The sequence below is a fragment of the Ursus arctos genome, unplaced genomic scaffold (genome assembly GCF_023065955.2).
Source record: "Ursus arctos isolate Adak ecotype North America unplaced genomic scaffold, UrsArc2.0 scaffold_8, whole genome shotgun sequence".
Lineage (NCBI taxonomy): Eukaryota > Metazoa > Chordata > Mammalia > Carnivora > Ursidae > Ursus > Ursus arctos.
The window spans coordinates 79,851,847-79,869,619 of record NW_026623100.1 but is presented as its reverse complement, the minus strand read 5'-3'; the positions used below and the strand labels follow the sequence as shown (position 1 = coordinate 79,869,619).

At 41.1% G+C, this 17,773-nt stretch overlaps 1 long non-coding RNA gene across 1 annotated transcript in view; it reads right to left on the bottom strand.

The window, feature by feature from the left end:
* Nucleotides 1-8,146: 8,146 nt before the first annotated feature.
* LOC130543096 (uncharacterized) overlaps nucleotides 8,147-17,773 on the bottom strand; it is an 82,335-nt gene continuing 72,708 nt past the window's right edge. Inside the window, exon 5 of the long non-coding RNA XR_008958141.1 lies at nucleotides 8,147-8,889. This is a non-coding gene — a long non-coding RNA (uncharacterized LOC130543096). The remainder of the gene's footprint in view (nucleotides 8,890-17,773) is intronic.

Here is a 17,773-nt window from a genome sequence, read left to right as displayed (position 1 = left end):
CCTGCCTTTCCTTTGCATTCTGCTTCCTGGGACATCAGCCTCAAGCCATCCAGGGCACCTGAGAAACCTGAGTTTTGAAAAAGCTCTTGCACATATTTGCAAAAACCACATTTGCCTTCTAATTAGACTTTAGCTCTTTAGCACATAAACCAGTCCAATGTTTTTATACCTACATTTAGACAAGATATAGAGAAAGCATCATATTTCATAAAAGGTGAAAAGCCTGGAAACCAAGAGAACAATGAAACTGTCAGAGGCAGAAATACTTTTCAAAGTTGACAACTCACTGTTTACAATGGAGCTTGTTCAGAAAACCTTCAATGATTCGTATGGAAAACAAAATCAAGAAATTACTTTGTCAGAATGTGCAAATTTAACCTCTAGGGATTTGGGGAGGGGGCAACAGGAGCAGTTCTGTAATTACAAGTCGCAGAGAGGTACTTCGTTCTTGGCAGTGATGGGATTGTGCAAATTGAAAAGTATGTAGTGACAGTTGGTGGCAGAAATCCTAGAGAAAACGAAGCCTGCCAGGTACCAATCCGTGCATGACAAGATCATCACAAATGCATGGATGACTCACATCTTTCCCCTTACAATTTAATGCTGGTTCCACAATATGTGATTTTTGAGACTTTATGCTTCTAGCTAATGTCACACAGGGTCTCTATCCCACTCCCCTCTATCAGGTCAAAGATTCAGGGGGTAAAGAATAATCACAATATTTGGGAGGTTAAAAATGTCATTTTGGGTTTTCTGAGTCCTATACAAAGAGCTAAATTCTTCTGGTTTTGAAACAATAAGAAATAAAACCAAAAAAACTAAAAACAAACAAATTAACAAGTGGCACGTGTTAAACATCGTATTAGCAACAAACAATGACAGAGCCCTTATTCCAAGTAAGGGAAAGGGCTGTGTGAGTCCATGTATTATTTCTTCCTTCCTACACTCGACGGATACTGATGAGGCACTGTATTTGTTCCTTGGGGGCCATAACAAAGCACCACAAACTGGGGGCTTAAACAACAGACGCTTATTCTCTCACAGGTCTGGAGGCCGGGAGCCCAAGATCACAGTGTCCTTAGGGTTGGTTCCTTCTGAACCAGCTGCTGCTGTGAGGGAGAATCCATCCCCCCAGCCCCCCAGCTTCGAGGAGTTTTCTGGCAATCCTCTGTGTTCCTTGGGTTACAGAGCTCTGCCTGCCCCCTCACGTGCCGGTCTCCCTCTGTGTGCAGCTCTTCTGCACCAGGGCTCACCCTAATGATCTCATCTTCACTTGGTTCCCTCTGTAAAGACCTCATCTCCAAATAAGGTCACATTCTAAGTACCAGGGGTTGGGGCGGGGGGGAAGGGGACACAATTCAACCCTTAATAGGTACTTCATTTGACCTTGCACTATACTAGGTACCAGGTGGATAAGAGTGAAAAAAAGAGACTATCCTTGTCTTCATAGAGCCTACAATCAGGGAAAAGGGATGGCTATTTAACAGGCACTCAAATAATCACCCAAATAATTACCTAACTACAGTTGTGATGAGAGCTATGAAGGGTTACATAAGAACATAGAATGGAGGATAAAATCAATCTAGGGGTCAGGACTTACCCCTTCCCCAGGAAATAACACTGAACACCAGTGTCTCGGACAGACAGAACAGCCTGTCTGAGGCTGGAGGGCAGAGGGCATGGATCATGGCAAACTGCAGAAAGGGAGAAGTGCTGGAGCATGCGTCTCGATGATCATCACGAAAAGGCAAAAGGAACTCCTCGCTTCTCACTGACTGCTCTTTTTTCTCCCCACAGACTCCTGTTCCCTGGGCTACTCACTCCCACTCCCTTCCTCCCTCCTTTTGTAACATTTAGAAGTGTTTAGTTTTGTATTTTCTTATTTTTCAGGAATACAGTCAAGAACTATGCAAAGCCAATGGCCCGTCTTAGAAAAGGTGAGTGCCCCATGCCCAGTTCCCAGATACCCCTTCATAGGAACAAGCCTTGATCATCCCCTGCCCCCTGAATTAGGTGCTTCTTTACTATATCCCAGCATCTTCCATTGCGCAATCATTGAAAGCTTAGATTCTGGATTCAGACTGCCTGGTTTGGAGTCCCCTCTACTTTTTGTTAGTGATAAGAGTCTTATCCATCCTCAGCTGGAAAAAAGGAATGATCAGGATACAGTTCTCTAAGTGCTCCACTTCACGATTTGTTATAAGGATCAAGTGAGTCCATACATGTAAGGCACATAGAACAGTTCTTGGTATAGAATAAACACACAAGAAGAACTGGATATAACACGATTTCAGGCAAGCACCTACCACTTTACCTGTCTCTTCCACTAGATTTTCAATTTCTTAAAGACCATTTTACCCAGTACCTAACAAAGCACATCAAAAATACTATATGCACAGGGGTGCCTGTGTGGCTCAGTCAATTAAGTGTCCAACTCTTGATTTCAGCTCAGGTCGTGATCTCAGGGTCGTGAGATCGAGCCCCACATCAGGCTCTGAGCTGGGTGGGGAGCCTGCTTGAGAGTCTCTCTCTCCCTCACCCTCTGCCCCTCCCCCAACTCATGCACGCCCACATGCTCTCTAAAATAAATAAATCTTAAAAAAATATGTACAACAAATACTTGTTGAATGGATGGATGGATGAACAAATGAATAGTGTATTCAAGCAGTGCCTGAAACACCACAGAGGCATTTCTGCCTCAAGTGAGAGATGGCTGAAGTGAAAAGACTAAGCCTCTTTATAACTTTAAAAATCTGTTCTTTAAAGATTTATGTTATTTACATTCTATCAACTTATGGATTTATAGCTTAAAAAATAATCTGACCCACAAATGAATAAACCAGTTACTGAATAAACTTTGTGCCTGTTTTATTCAAAGTGTTTTCAGATAATAATGATAGCTTCATATATATATGTGTGTGTGTGTGTGTGTGTGTGTGTGTGTGTGTGTGTATATATATATTTTTTTTTTTTAATTAGGACCATAAAAAGCCAAGAGACATTCTGAAAGCCCCTTTGTGAGAAGGCCTCTGGATCAGTCAGACGTGCTCTATTAAGTACTAGCATATCCCACAAAATGTGTTAGGTGTCAGGGACAATGAAGTTCTCAAGGAGGCAACAGTGATCACCATCAAGCACCATGTACCAGATCTTGCACTCTCTCAATCCTCATACAATCATGAGAGATATATTTTATCATCACACAATAAAGGAGCAGAAAGATGCAGAAACTAGTTCAAAGCCAAGTTCCTCTTTAGAGCCCTTCCTTCTAATTGCCATTCTGGTTTTATCCTGGAAGTGTATTTTTTAGTCTCGGTTTCAAATCTGGTTCACAAATGTATATGACTGGTTTATGTTAATACCATGCAGTAAAACCCACCTTTGTTTTGCCTCAAAGTTATTGAGGAGGGGGAAATTGTATACCAAGCTCAGTACTTGGTGGCCTCCAGTGTTTCAGGGATGCTGCACCAGAAGTTGGGGAAAGAAAGCTGGAACTCAGCCACTGGGAAACTGGGGAGAGCCACTCATGCTGAAGAGTTGGGGGGGAGCAAAGATGACAGTCCCTCAAGTGGGGTCTGCCCTGGCTCTTCCCTGTGTAGACCATGGTGGTCCCAGGTATACCAAAGTCATCCCAGATGCCACTGAACCCAACTGTTACATCTCTAAGATGTTCCACATCTAAGAATCAGCAAAGGTAACTGACTAAACCTTTGAGAGAAAAGGATTGATGACCTTGACTTATTCAGGGGAATAACTGAATGTAATGACTAACCTACGTGCTCCAATATAGGTAACCAGAGATATACAGGCTAGCAATGGTGTTTTTAAATGTCTTCCAGCTTGAGAATGATCATTGTAAAAATCATATAATCCTCTCTGAACATACCAGAAGGTAGAGAGTAGATTGCAAAAATTGTATTTGAATAGTCTAATGCGCCAGAAATGTGCCCTGTAAGAAACCTGACTGAATGAACTTAGAGCCCATCTGACTGATTCAGGGGCCTTCTCACAAGGAGTTTTTTTAGAATGTCTCTTGACTTTTTATGGTCATGCGATTCCAAAAAAAAATGTACCTAAAATTATTATCTTAAAATACTTTAAATTTTAAAACTGAAAAATATGGTAACTAAAATAAATACATCAATGAATAGGGGAGAATATGGAAAGAACATGTGAACCTGAAGTCAAAACAAAATTAATTACCCAATTTGAACAAGCAGAAAACAGACTGGGGGGAAAAAATGAGCAGAGCCTTAGAGACCTATGGACCTGTAACAAAAGATCCAATATTCAGGTCATCAAAATCTTGGAGAGAAAACAGAGAAGGTAAGGTTGATAAGGCATTCAAAGAAATAATGATCTGAAGAAATAAGAAAATCCCCAAATTTGAAACATAAACATAAACATAAACATACAGATTCAAAAAACTGAGCAAACCTCAAACACAATAAACCCAAAGAAACCCACATCAAGACACATCATAGTCAAGGTCTCAAAACTAAAGACAAAGAAAAAAGTCTTGAAAGCAGTAAGAGAGAAATAGCACTTCACCTACAGGGGCAAACAATGTGAATGGCAGTAGACTTGTGATCAGAAACCACAGAGGCCACAAACAAGTGGCACAATATTCTTCAAATGATGGCTGGGGGGAGGAACTGCCCACCCAGAATTCTTTATCTGGCAAAAATTTCCTTCAGGAAATAAAAAGAAATCAAAGAATTCTCAGAGGAAGGAAACTAAGAGAATCTGTAATCAGCAAACCTACTCTGAAAGAAGGGTTAAAGAAGTTTCTCTGAATAGAAAGATAATGATAAAAGAAGGAATCTTGGAACATGAGAAAGGAAGAATGAACGACATAGAGAGAGTGAAAATACAAGCAAAAACAATGCATTTCTCACTCTATTTAAGTTTCCTAATTTATGATTGACAGTTGAAGGAAAACTTAGAACACTATCTGATACACTTATTATATATATGTAGAAGAAACAGTTAAAACAAATATATTGTTAACGGGGAAGGGTAAAAGGAGGTAAGATTTCCACACTTCACTTGAACTGGTAAAATGCTGACACCAGTAGCCTTTGATAAGTTGATGATAGACAGACTGATAAACAGACTGAGCAATCAAGCTACAGCAATAATTAAGTTAGCCATACAAAGAAATACACTAAAAACACTATAAATTAACAAAAATCTAAGTCTAAACATATTCAAGTTACCCACAGGGAGACAGGAAAAATAAAACAAAGAAACAACAGAAAATAAATAGAGCACAAAAAATAAAATGGCTGACTTCAGCCCTAACATATTAATAATTACATCAAATATAAATGGTCTAAATATACCAATTAAAGACACAAATTGGCAACATGGATTAAATAAAAGACCATGGGTAGCAGGGCCAGCAGGCTGGCATGGATGTGTGAAAGCTGAGGGAGAAACTGCTAGGTCTGCTCTGGTTGGGCCAACTATAATGATATAGTAGACTAAAAATTAAGGAATGGGAAAAAAATACCAAGCATATATTTAAAAAAAAATATGCAAGAGTGGCTATATTAATATCAGATAAAAATAGATTTCAGAACTAAAAAAATTACCAGGGGTACATTATATAATGATAAAATGTCTAATTCACCAAAAGACATAGATATCATAAACAACAAGCTGTGAAATACATGAAGCAAGAACTGACAGAACTGAAAGGAGAAAAAGACACAAATTACCAATATCGGGAGTTAAATATAAAATATCACTTTGCAGACAACAAAAGCATAATAAAGAAATACTATAAACAATTCTACACACATAAATTTAGCAACTTAAATGAAATGGACCAATTACTCAAAAATCACAAACCACAACAGTTTGGCGGATACCAATTACATTATTTGAATAGCCCTATAACTATTAAGGAAATTAAAAGTGTGTTTCTTTAAATCCCCAAAGTCAGGGCACCTCAGTGGCTCAGTCAGTTAAGTGTCCAACTCCTGATTTTGGCTCAGGTCATGATCTCAGGATCATTAGATGGAGACCTGCAGTGGGCTCTGTGCTCAGTGGGGAGTCTGCTTCAGATTCTCTCTCTCCCTGATGCTCCCCGCCTCACTCTCGCTTTCTCTCTAAAAAATAAAAAACAAAATAAAATCCCCTAAGTAGGAATCTCCAAACCCAGATAGTTTCACTGGAAAATTCTACCAAATGTTTAAAGAACACTCTGTAACTTTTTTAGAAAAGTTCTATAAAGTCTCTTTCAGAAAACAGAAGAGGAGGGAATACTTCCCAATTCATTTTACGAAACTATTCTCATTATCCTGATACCAAAACCAAAGACAGAAAAGAAGTAAAATACAGACCAATATTTCTCATGAATATAGATGTAAAAATTCTTAACAAAATACCAGCAAACAGAATTCATTAAAATATAAAGAGAATTATATACCATATCCAAGTGTGGTTCATTCCAAGCATGCAAGGCTGGCTGAACATTTGAAAATCAATCAATGTAATCTGCCATATTAACAATCTAAAGAAGAAAAATCCCAAGATCATATCACTAGATGGAGACAAATTTTTTAACAACACTCAACACTGATTCAAGGTAAAATCTCTCAGAAAAATAGGATTAGAGGGAAAACTTCCTCAACTTGATAAAGAACATCTACAAAAAACCTACAGCTTACATTATACCTAGTGGTCAAAAACCGAACGTGTTTCCCTAAGACTGGGAACAAGGCAAGGACATCCATTCTCACCACTCTCATTCAACATGGTGCAAAAAGATCTAGCCAATGCAATAAGGCAAGAAAAAGAAATAAAAGGCACATAGATCAGAGAGGAAGAAATAAAACCATCCCTATTTGCAGATATCATGATTAACTATGCAGAAACTTCCAAGGAATCTCCAAAAATTCCTAGCCTAAGTTAGTTCAATAAGGTCACAGGATATTAGACAAATATTAAATAATCAATTATATTTCTGTAAACTCTCAATGAACATGTGGACACTGAAATTAAAATACAATACTATTTACCATTGCTCAAAAAATAAGAACTACCTAGATATAAGTACAATAAAATACATAAAGAACTTTTAGGCTAAGAGCTACAAAATACTGATGACAAAAAATCAGAGAACATGTAAATAAGTGGAGGACCATACCATGTTCATGGATTAGAAGACCCAACATAGTAAAGATGCCAATTCACCCCAAATTGATATCCCTATTTAAAGTGATTTACCCTAAATACTTTAAAGTAATTGTAATCAAAATCCCAGAGAGAGTTTTTTTAGATATAGACAAGATCAGTCTAAGTTATATATGAAAAGGCAAATGAAGCACAGTAGCTAAAATAATTTTAAAAATAAATATACAGTGGGAGGAATCAGTCTACTCGATTTTAAGATATTTTATAGCTACTATCAATACTGTGGTATTGGTGGAGGATAGACATATAGGTCAACCAAGCACAACAGAAAGCTCAGAAACAGCCACACATAAATATGCCCAATTGATTTTTGATAAATGTGCAAGAGGAACTCAATGGAGGAACGGTAGCCTTTTTGACAAATGGTACTGGAGTAATTCAATATCCACAGGTTAAAAGAAGAGGGATGGGGGACAAATCTCCAAAAATGTCCAAGCACTAATAACAGAGTTCAGCAAGATCAGGATACAAGGTAAACATGCAAAAATAAATTATAATCCTATAATTTTTGAATCTATACCTCATAACTTAAATAACTCAAAATGGATCACAGGCTTAAACATAGAAATATAAAATTTATAGAAGAAAAACAGGATCAAATCTTTAAGATTGTGGACTAAGTGAAGATTTATTTGACTTGACACCAAAAGCATAATGTATAAAAGAAAAACTGATAAAATGAATATCATCAAAATTTAAAACTTGTGTGTGAAAGACCCATTAAGAGGATAAAAAGACTAGGTACAGACCAGGAGTCATTATTTGCGAACCATATATCCAACAAAGGACTAATCTCTAGAGTATATAAACAGCTCTCAAACCTCAACATTAAAAAAAAATCCAATTAAAAAAATCTACAAAAGACAGGAAAAGATATTTCACTGGTGAGGATATACAGATGGCAAATATGCACATCAAAAAAAAAAAAAAAAGTTTAGCATCATTATCCATCAGGGAATACAAAATAAACCACAATGAAATATCACTACACACCCATCTGAATAGTTAAAAGAAACAGTGACAACACCAAATGCTGGTGAGGATGTGGAGAAACTTAACCATACACTGCTCATGGCAATGTAAAATGGTACAACCACTCTGGAAAACCGTGTGTTAGTTTCTTAAAGAACAAAACATGTAATTACCATATACCTAGCAACTACACTCCTGAGCATTTATCCCAGAGAAATGAAAACTTATGTTTATTCAAAACCTGTATACCAGTGTTTGTAGCAGCTTCATTCATAGTAGCAAAAATCTGGAAACAGCCCAGATGTCCCTCAATGGGTAAATGTTTAGACATACTGTGGTACATCCTTACCATAGAACACCACTACTAGCAATAAAAGACCTCCAGAGCATCACGCTATGGGAACAAAGGCCAATCCCAAAAGGCTACATACTTTAAGATTCCATTTGCATAATATTCTTGAAACAACAAAATTAGAGAAATTTTGAGAACAGATTAATTGGAGGTAATGTACACCTGGTACTCACCACCATAGTCCTGTCTTAGGAAGCATGTCATTGAGTTTACCTTTTGAAAATATCATTAACGTTGTACCGCTACAATAAAAATGACAGCCGACATTTATTGGGCTTCTACAGTGTGCCAGGCAAAATTCTAAGCAGTTGTCTTTTTTCCCCATGGAAGCCATACAACTCAGGAATATTGTTATCCTTATCCTAGAAAATTAAGGAGAAGAGACGTTAAGTAATTCACTGAAAGTTACAAGCCACTAAGCGCTTGAAATGGTGTCCAAACCCGGCACCCAATCCCTGAATCCTAGAAACCACTGCATGGCCTGGCCTCTCATAGCACAAGACAGCTATGGACGTCCCTAAACTTCATCCCCACATAGTGCATATGATATTTTGGTAGGAGCTGTTCAGTGTTTTACGAGTGTTTTAAAGCCTGTCCTTCCCTCTGTCCTTTTCTTTCCTGTTTCTCCAAACCTCTTTGAAGGAGCTATTAGTTAATAGACAATTCTTAATTCAGAGCCTATATAAACACCAATTTTATAAACCAGCAGAAGAAAATAGAGAATGTCCAGGCCATAAAGGTAAATAGAGGATAGATCCTTTCCCACTCTGTTTTGGAAAATATGATGTTTTTAAAACTGCAATGCAAATTAAATTCTTATCCCATAGAATGTGTATTTTATGATATTTAATACAACTGGCTAATCAGTCCTGGGAACAACAAATGTCACTGAGTGACTTTATTGTCATTGGAATTTTCAAAAATTCTTTATCATTTAAAATACCCATAGAGTCTAAAGACAATGGGTCCTAAGGAAGGGCTTTCATTTCTGAGGAGGGAGGAGAAAAGGTGAGGACTAGAGCAAATAAACTGGATACAGAAAAAAAAGGAGCTTAACTGTTACACAGAAAAAGTGGAATGAACAGACTCCACCAGGGAAAGATCTAGGAGGAGGACTGACCTGGGGAAATGCAGAGGCTGCCTGAGGGGAGGGCAAGATGGGATTTGGAAATAAGGAATGTAGACCCCCCCCCCCACCCTGCTGTTTAGGGAGCCTCCTCTGGAAAAAAAACTGCTTCAGGGGGATTTTTGAGGTTTTGCCATATGCTGTACAAGGGAAACCATTTCCTGGGTCTCCCCACAAAATTCTTAGTGAATCTCCCACCCTCGAGGAGCAGCCGAGCAAAACCAGAAGCTTGCTGCAACCTGGTAACTATTATAGAGTTCGAGCTGTAAGGCACAACCAGGTGTGTCCGTTAGTTAATTAAAAGAGTAAAAACCTTTTTGGTACATGTCTTAAGAAAACCAGTTCTATTTGTTTGTAGTGACGTGAAATTTAAAATTAAAACTATTATGTCACTTACTACAGCTCATTCTAACCTTCTTCTAAAGCCTTTAAATAAAAGACCACCTCGCTACCGTATTAAAATATACTTTGATTTAGAGTGATTACTAAGAATAAAATCACACACACCATGTGCTGTTTGGCAGAGAGACTAAAGCTCCCTCCATGCCTGTTCCTCAGAGCTTTTTCAACTCTGGTCCCCGGCCCAGGACAGCAAGGCGCCTGGAGGCTTCCTGTGAAAGCAAAACACCAATGGCCACAGACCACAGCAGAGCTGAATGCAAAGAACGGGCTCTATGCAGGGCTTTAAGTACTTGGAACACAACAGCCCACTTGGGGTTTCTCAGCAAACCTTCCTAGGGCTGCCCTCCACCCTCACCCATGCAGATTAAGAAACAGTCCCAAGACCTACCCACTGGTAAGGTGAAATCAAACTGCGGTCAGACTTTTCCCGTTATCCCATTCTACTTCTTAGATGATTCCAAAACAGGAACTGAGTCCCCTGCAAGTCACAAACTTAGTGTGTCCTGATTTCGAGGACTGAGGAGCAAGGACCCAACTGTCAGAGACGTGCTCTCTTCTTGAGATGAATGCAAACATCCCTGGGTCACCAGCCACAGTCATTCCCAAATGGATTAAATTTGAATAACTGAACCCATCTTTCCTGCCAGTAGGAAGTAAAACCCTCCTGCAGCAGAACTGACACTCCCAGTCACTCAGGCAACTGCTGGTTCTGGACACCACCTATTTGATACCACCCCCAAACACAGACATGTGAAGGTTAGGCCCTTTGCACTTGAATATATATTTCTTCTCAGTTACTTCTTGAAGGAAAAAAAAAAGTGCTCCTTCTCTGGACAAAGGGTTAATAATGGATAATGTTATCCTATTAACATTAACAATGGATAACAGGGAGGGAAAAAAACTTTATAGAATCAATTTACCTTTTCCAGTGACACATTTAAAGAGTTTGGGTACCAGCCACCTTTTTCTGGATGATCCATCAGAATGCTTTCATAAGGAGCTACTTTTCCTCACTTGGTCCTCCTTCTATTAGCCACAGTAAAGATTCATCTTTGCTAAATCCAGGCCCCCAAGTTGTTGTTCCAAAGCTAGAGCTGCTGGAACCCATTAGTCATAACTCAATGTTGATATGAGATTTTGTTCCTGAGATTTTCTCTGAAGTCCCAACCCCTCTTTGAATGTGTTCCAGCCTGTGTTCACCCCCTTCCCTCCAGAACCAGGAAAGGATGGCATCCACCCCCATCACGGGATCACCCAACCCGAGAGTAGAGGTGGGTTGGCATCTCCCTCATCACTGTTACATTGCCACATCCTCCTTCCAGACCACTCAAAGTGACAGGAGAACAGGAATACAGGTCGTCTCTGGAAACTGGAAACGGCTCTACAAACATAAAGTATCACTATTATAATCATGATGGTAACTTTATTCTTCCATACCCCTTTTATATGCTCTCCAGAAAGCCTCATTCAGCCAGCTCTCCAAGGTCACCGTAGATCTGAACTGTAGATGTAAATAGGTTGAATTTTGTTTTGTCATTTTGACTTGACATTCCAAAAACCTTGAATGAAACCAGTGTCCTTACTAATTATTTTTCATAGCACAAACTTTTGAGTTTTGCTATTATAGAGCCCATATTAACTTAATGTCCAAACTGCTACAATTTTGGAGTGAAAGGCATTGTTCTTGAAAACTATGCAAGCATTTGCTGTAAGATCAGACCAGGCCACGTAGCCATGCTGACCAGGAGCCTCCTATATTGCCAAGACTCTATTTCAATACATGCCTTATTTCACAATACGGAGATAAAAGCTGGTAATTCTGTGGCTTGTTTTGTTTTCCTTCCACCCCTTGGCATTCATTGTGCAGGTGTTTCTAGAGAAGAGAAAATTCTTCTCTGGTCACTTCCACTGTTTTTATCTCTTTAGTCAATTTTTTTCCTCATGTGAGTTAGCTCTTGCCTAAACCGCGCCACTTTCTGCCTCTCTCTGCCAATACTTCTTTAATTGTATCCTCATTTTTTTGACTAATGTAGAAATGTTATCCTGTAGGTGTTTTTGGAACCATGTCCCTTCCATTGGGTAGGGTATCTTTTATTTTTAAAAAGCTACAGTTGCTATTTTGAGATCTAATTGTGTGGCATTGAATATGCTCACTGCTCACTTGTTTTTACAAAAGCATCCTTAAACCCAGGGTTCTGGGTTAGGACACACCTGCACGGAAATGTTCTGTTCCAGCCAAAAGTGTATGAGGGAGAGAAGCGGGAAAAGATCAGCAAGCATCACATGAGATACAAGGAAGCAGGTGGACCCTCCAGCTGGGGACTGTTCACGGAGCCTGACCCGGTTGCAGCCTTTCTACATGATAAAGGGAATTTATGTCCCACGAAAATCACTTCTAAAAAAACAATTTGGTTGAAGAATAACAAATACGGTGATGAGACTTTCACTGAGAAATGTACACGGAGATTAGATCTGAGGAAAAGCAATGCATTTGTTGGAAAGAATATAGGTGGCATAATTTCACCAAGGACCAGCAAATGCAAACAAAGAACACAGTTTCACAATCTTGCACGCTCCCCCAAAAAAGTCACAGAAGGATGAAACATTTTATAACTTGTAAACAGAAACAAATGGCATGTCCTTCCCTGGGGGAAATGCTTTAAAGCAACTGGGCTTGTTTATATTCAAACTAATGTTCCTCTCAAGGTAGGTTTGTTTTTTAATCCCTCTAAAAAAAGCGGTAAAGAAAGTATTATTATTAAGAAGAAAAAAAATATGCTGACAAAATTGTTCTGGTAACATAGAGAGGGATTATTTTATATAATACTGAGTTCAAAAGACAGAATTCAAATTAAATAGATAATACAATTTTAGGAGAAACAATTTACACACACACACACACACATTCAGCAACCGCCTTAATCTCTCTCAGCAAAGACTAGAGATGAGTAAACCAAAACATTACAGTTGCCCTCTGATAGGACAACCACAGATTACTTTTTCTTAGATTCTTTATACTTTATAGAATTTGCCGTACTCTCTTCAATAAGCATATAGTATTTTGAAAGTACTTTACCACAAACAAACAAACAAAAAAAACCAAACAGGAAAGAAAACAACAGCAGCCAAAAGACTGATGGCTCCCTAAAAGCATTTTAAACAAAAACTTGGAGTAATAGCCTCTACCTGCTGCTGGCCACTTCCATCCCCGAGCTGAAAATCCTGGATATTTTATAATTACAGCAACCCCATATACAAGGTATAAGAAAGTTCCTACGCTGACTTGGCAAACTCCATCAGACCTGCAAAGACAGGATAGGTGGCTTTGGCTAGACACCCTCCATCAGTGCCAGGGAGATGGCAGGGTGTGTTCCCAGCCTCACGGCATACAAAAACCACTGACTCCTTGCGTGAGAAAGTGCTCAGCTTGTTTTCACTGGCTTACATTCTTTTGGCAACATGTTAGAAGTGCTGAATTCTCCCGCTAAGCCTGCAGGTAAGCTATGCCAGTCGCATGCCCCTATCCATCGCCTGCATCCTCCTGCGGGCAAGCGCACAGTGTCTCAGGCACATCCTGAACGGACTGTATTTCAGAGCCACCTCCTCGCACCAGCTACAGGAAACATGCACTATTTTCAAAGACCCACATAAGTCTTCATACTAAAGAGGGACATGCTATCAAAATAGACACCACCATTCCTGGGTGTTCTATGCATCTAGAAGGATTCAAAATCTGCGTGGATTGGCAGTTTCTCCCAGGGGTGAGGAATATATTCATCCAGCTATGTGCCACGTGCTGCATTCATTTTTGTCCATGGAACAGCTGAGCCTCTTAGAGTTCCAGGAAGCAGTTAGTGGAAGGGTTCCTCTCTCCAGCCTCTGCCCCCAATCTATTTTAATGATCGACAGGGACAGAAGGAAGGCAAAGTGACAATGAAGGCTCCTTTGTCAAAGCAGAGAATAGCCACAATAATGTCCCTTTGCAAACCTCACTGGTCTCCTGGAGTTAACGAATCTCATTAGTATGTGCAGGTGTGTGACCTCCGAACTCCCAAGGGTTTGATATGTAGAGGTCTTGGAGGGGGGTATTTCATTTACTAAAAGGGGGTGCTCTAATTGTTAATGTTCTCCTGCCTTTCTGTTGGAGGGAAGGAAAAGCTACAAATCTAACGGGATGCTCTTTTCATCACCCAGACCAGCTCAGCCTGAACACACCCCCTCCACACCCGAAGCATGAACTGCATCGATGAGCTCTCTCAAAACCAACTAGTTCTATTCATTAAAATTGAAGTAACCAGGCCAAGTTGGGTGGGCAAGTTATAACACCCATATTTTGGAGACAAATAACTAGGATCACAAGGTCAAAATTGTCAGCAAGAGAGAGAGAACTAAAATCTCGTTCTCAAAAATGCTTCTGGCACCAGTTTCTAGCTATGCCGCTAGCTTTATAAAGAAACACAAATGTTCAACAGGACTATTTCAGACAACACACCTGTCCTCTCTGCCTCCTGTGTGGAACTTATCATACACTTTTTTGACCCATTAATCATATTCCATGAGTGCATGTCCAACCCATGAGGATAAGATCTACCTAGTCTATGTAGTGCTTGCTTATACCCTTTCATGACACAGACACCAGAACGCTGTACATGGATCTTTTACGGTAAACTGTACAGGTCGATGAACACAATGAATGAAAATAATAAGTCGCATGGCTTCACAAAACATCACAGCTTTGGAGTCTGAAAAAGTCTGAAATACCTATGACCATAACGCACATCACAACCTACTATATTTATTACTCTGAGCAGAACTTGTATTCCTCATCCTTAAAATGGGAAAATAATACACATCTTGAAGGACTGGTACGATTGTCAGAGGCAACAAGTGTGTGCCATGGCTATTTTGCCATTTTCCCCACTAGAAATAAAGCTTATTCTCTTGGGTGAAACTTCTCATCACTTATATATCACTACCGGGTTTAGTTTTTTAATTCGGTATCGTTGCTTTGTTATCATTTTTTAAACAGTAATATAATATTTAACGAAACCCCTATTGGCTGGGTACTGTGGATGTGGATACGCAGAGAAGCATCTGCCCTCTATGAATTTAAACTTACTGTAGAACCAAATCTAAAGGAACACAAAAGGAGCCTCTGACAAAAGCCAAGAGTCCTGATTAAATGTCTCGCTGGTAGCGAATGCTGGGTAAATGCTTGTCTGTTGAGTTGGCTGAAGTGATGACATCGTACAAGGACACGGAGGACATGGGGAGTGGTCACAACCAGAAGAGAGCATTTAGGGTTCATATTGTTACTTCATCATGCAACCCAGGGCCCCTGGGGAAAGTGGCTCTGCAAGACGCTTTGGGAGGCTGAGCCAGTGAATACAGGAGAGGATGAGGCAGGGCGTTCAGTGGGCCCCCAGTGAGGAGTCAAGGGCTCCATAAAAGGCAACCAGCAGAAGCATCGTTTTCAGAAAAAAAAGCACTTGGGATTCAGCAAGATATTTCCTGAGGCTGGGGGTAGGTATTATTTTACTTACTTCAGCCCTGAACACAAATACACAGGACTCATCCTGGTCAGCTGAGTTTGTTCAGAACTGTCTCCCAGGGAAGTAAGATGCCCATCAGCATACGCTGTGCACCTCCCAGCACAGAATGCCTGGAAGCAATGAGGAACCCAGACTTGGAATCATGGATCCTGGGTGTACCGGCTCCCAAAGAAATGGCCCCAGCAATGTGGGAGCTGCCACAGTGCCCCAGGTGAGTGCAGGCTGGGGTGGCTGGGACCTGGTCGGGTTTCCATTCTGCCACCCCTCCCCCATCCAGGCCCCAGGACTGCTCCTGGGCCTGATACCTCCAATACTCCCCACAGGTCCACATGACTACTTTGAGCCAGCACGTGCTTCCACAATGCCTCTGGGAAGTGATGGCACTTGGGCCTGCAATATGGAGAGGAATGGCAACCACAGTTTGGATCTCTGCCCCCTGCTAGTGTGCAAGAGAATCACACCAGTCTGGAGCTGGAAGGCCCTCCAAGGTCCCCTCCGGCGCTCTGGCTTCACAGATGAGGAGGCTCAGGCCAACTGGTGGCCTGGCTACCATGGCAAGACGGACAGGACAGTGGGCAGATGAGGCGCCAAAGGCTGCAACGCTGGCAGACTCTGCCTCTTCACCAGGCTCTTTCGAAATCATCAGATGTTATATTTAACGCTGTCACACTCGGGCCAACAGCCGGCACACCAGACATAGCCAGCTCTGAGACTTCCCACAGAACTTCAAGCACAGTTCAGATGCTGGTTTAGGTCACAGTCTGGAAGCACCCAGAAATAAGAAGTCATGATGCAGCAGAAACAGACACCAGCCCGTTGATGTGAGAATAGATCTATTTATGGGGCTGTGGGCCGGGCACTTTGTACCCAAGAATTCGTGAGGTAGGAAACTAAAGCTAAACTAGTAAGCTCCTTGCAGTCTCCTCTTTAATAAGCAAGAGAACCAGAATTCGAATTCAGTTATGTCTGATGCCAAGGCCAAGGGGTGTTTTGTTTTGTTCACTCACCCTAACTGCTTTTTGCACAGCCGCTGCCTTTACATGCACTCTGGGATCCGGTACCGGTAAGATGCCGAGTTACAGCTTACGCTGGAATATCTGTCTCCACCTACTTCTTATGCTCTGTCTCTACCTAAACAAGTTTTGTTCAGTCTAACCTGTCTGACCCCATTGCACCTTAACTATGTCACTGACAAAATATAGATCAGCAAGAGGGGAAGCTCTCCGCTACTGGGAAGCGCAGGAGATCGGCATTTATCCCAACCTGGAGGTGGAGAGAACTCCCAGATGCTGCAAAATGCCTCGGCTCTGTCACTAAGACTGAAACAGGACGAGCAGGTGAGGAGGGCTCGATAGGAGGTGGAAGAGCACGAAGAGAGAAAAAGACCCTGAATCACAGCTGATTCAAGGTACCTCCCAGTGCTCTGCTGTTGCTCTTGCTTTGGCCGTTCATGCTCTGTAACAGAGCACAAGCCATCCTCCCACAAATCCACAGGAAAGAAGCAGACAGGTCAGGAACCCCCGTGCCATCGCCACCCCTGTGCACTGCTCACACTGTTCCCTCTACCTCCTGGGCTCTCTGTCCCTCCCCATCCCTCTCCAAATCCTGCCTAGTCAGCAAGAATGGAGCCATTTGCTGCTGCTTCAGAGAACCCCTTCCATCTATTAACTGGACTCGATATCCCAATTCATGATGTGGACCATTAACCCTTGAAGGAAAGGACCCCTCGTGTCCCCTCAGTGGCTCCCACAGCACCTTCCCATTTGGTCCTTGATACATAACAGCTAAGGGAATGTCTGCACAATTTCCATGACCTGAACTCCTAGGCCAAGGAATGCAGCCAGGGACTGATGCACAGAAAGGACAGGTTAGGTGGATCTCTCACTGAAAAATGGAGATTTTGCTGCATGGAAGGGGAAAGCAGTGTTTTGGCAAGGCCACGTGGGAGGTACATGGGAGGCGTGCACAGAGGCACGTGAGCCAGGTGGGAGTTTGGGAGGCCTGGAAGACTACCCTGCCTACCTACAAAATAGAAATAATGCTATCAGAGAATTTTGTAAGGATTAAATGAGCTAATGTGTCAGAAAACCACTCAGTACATTCCAAAGTGCTCCATAAACGCTGACATCACCCCGACGAACATGGGTCACTACCACAGGTCTCAGG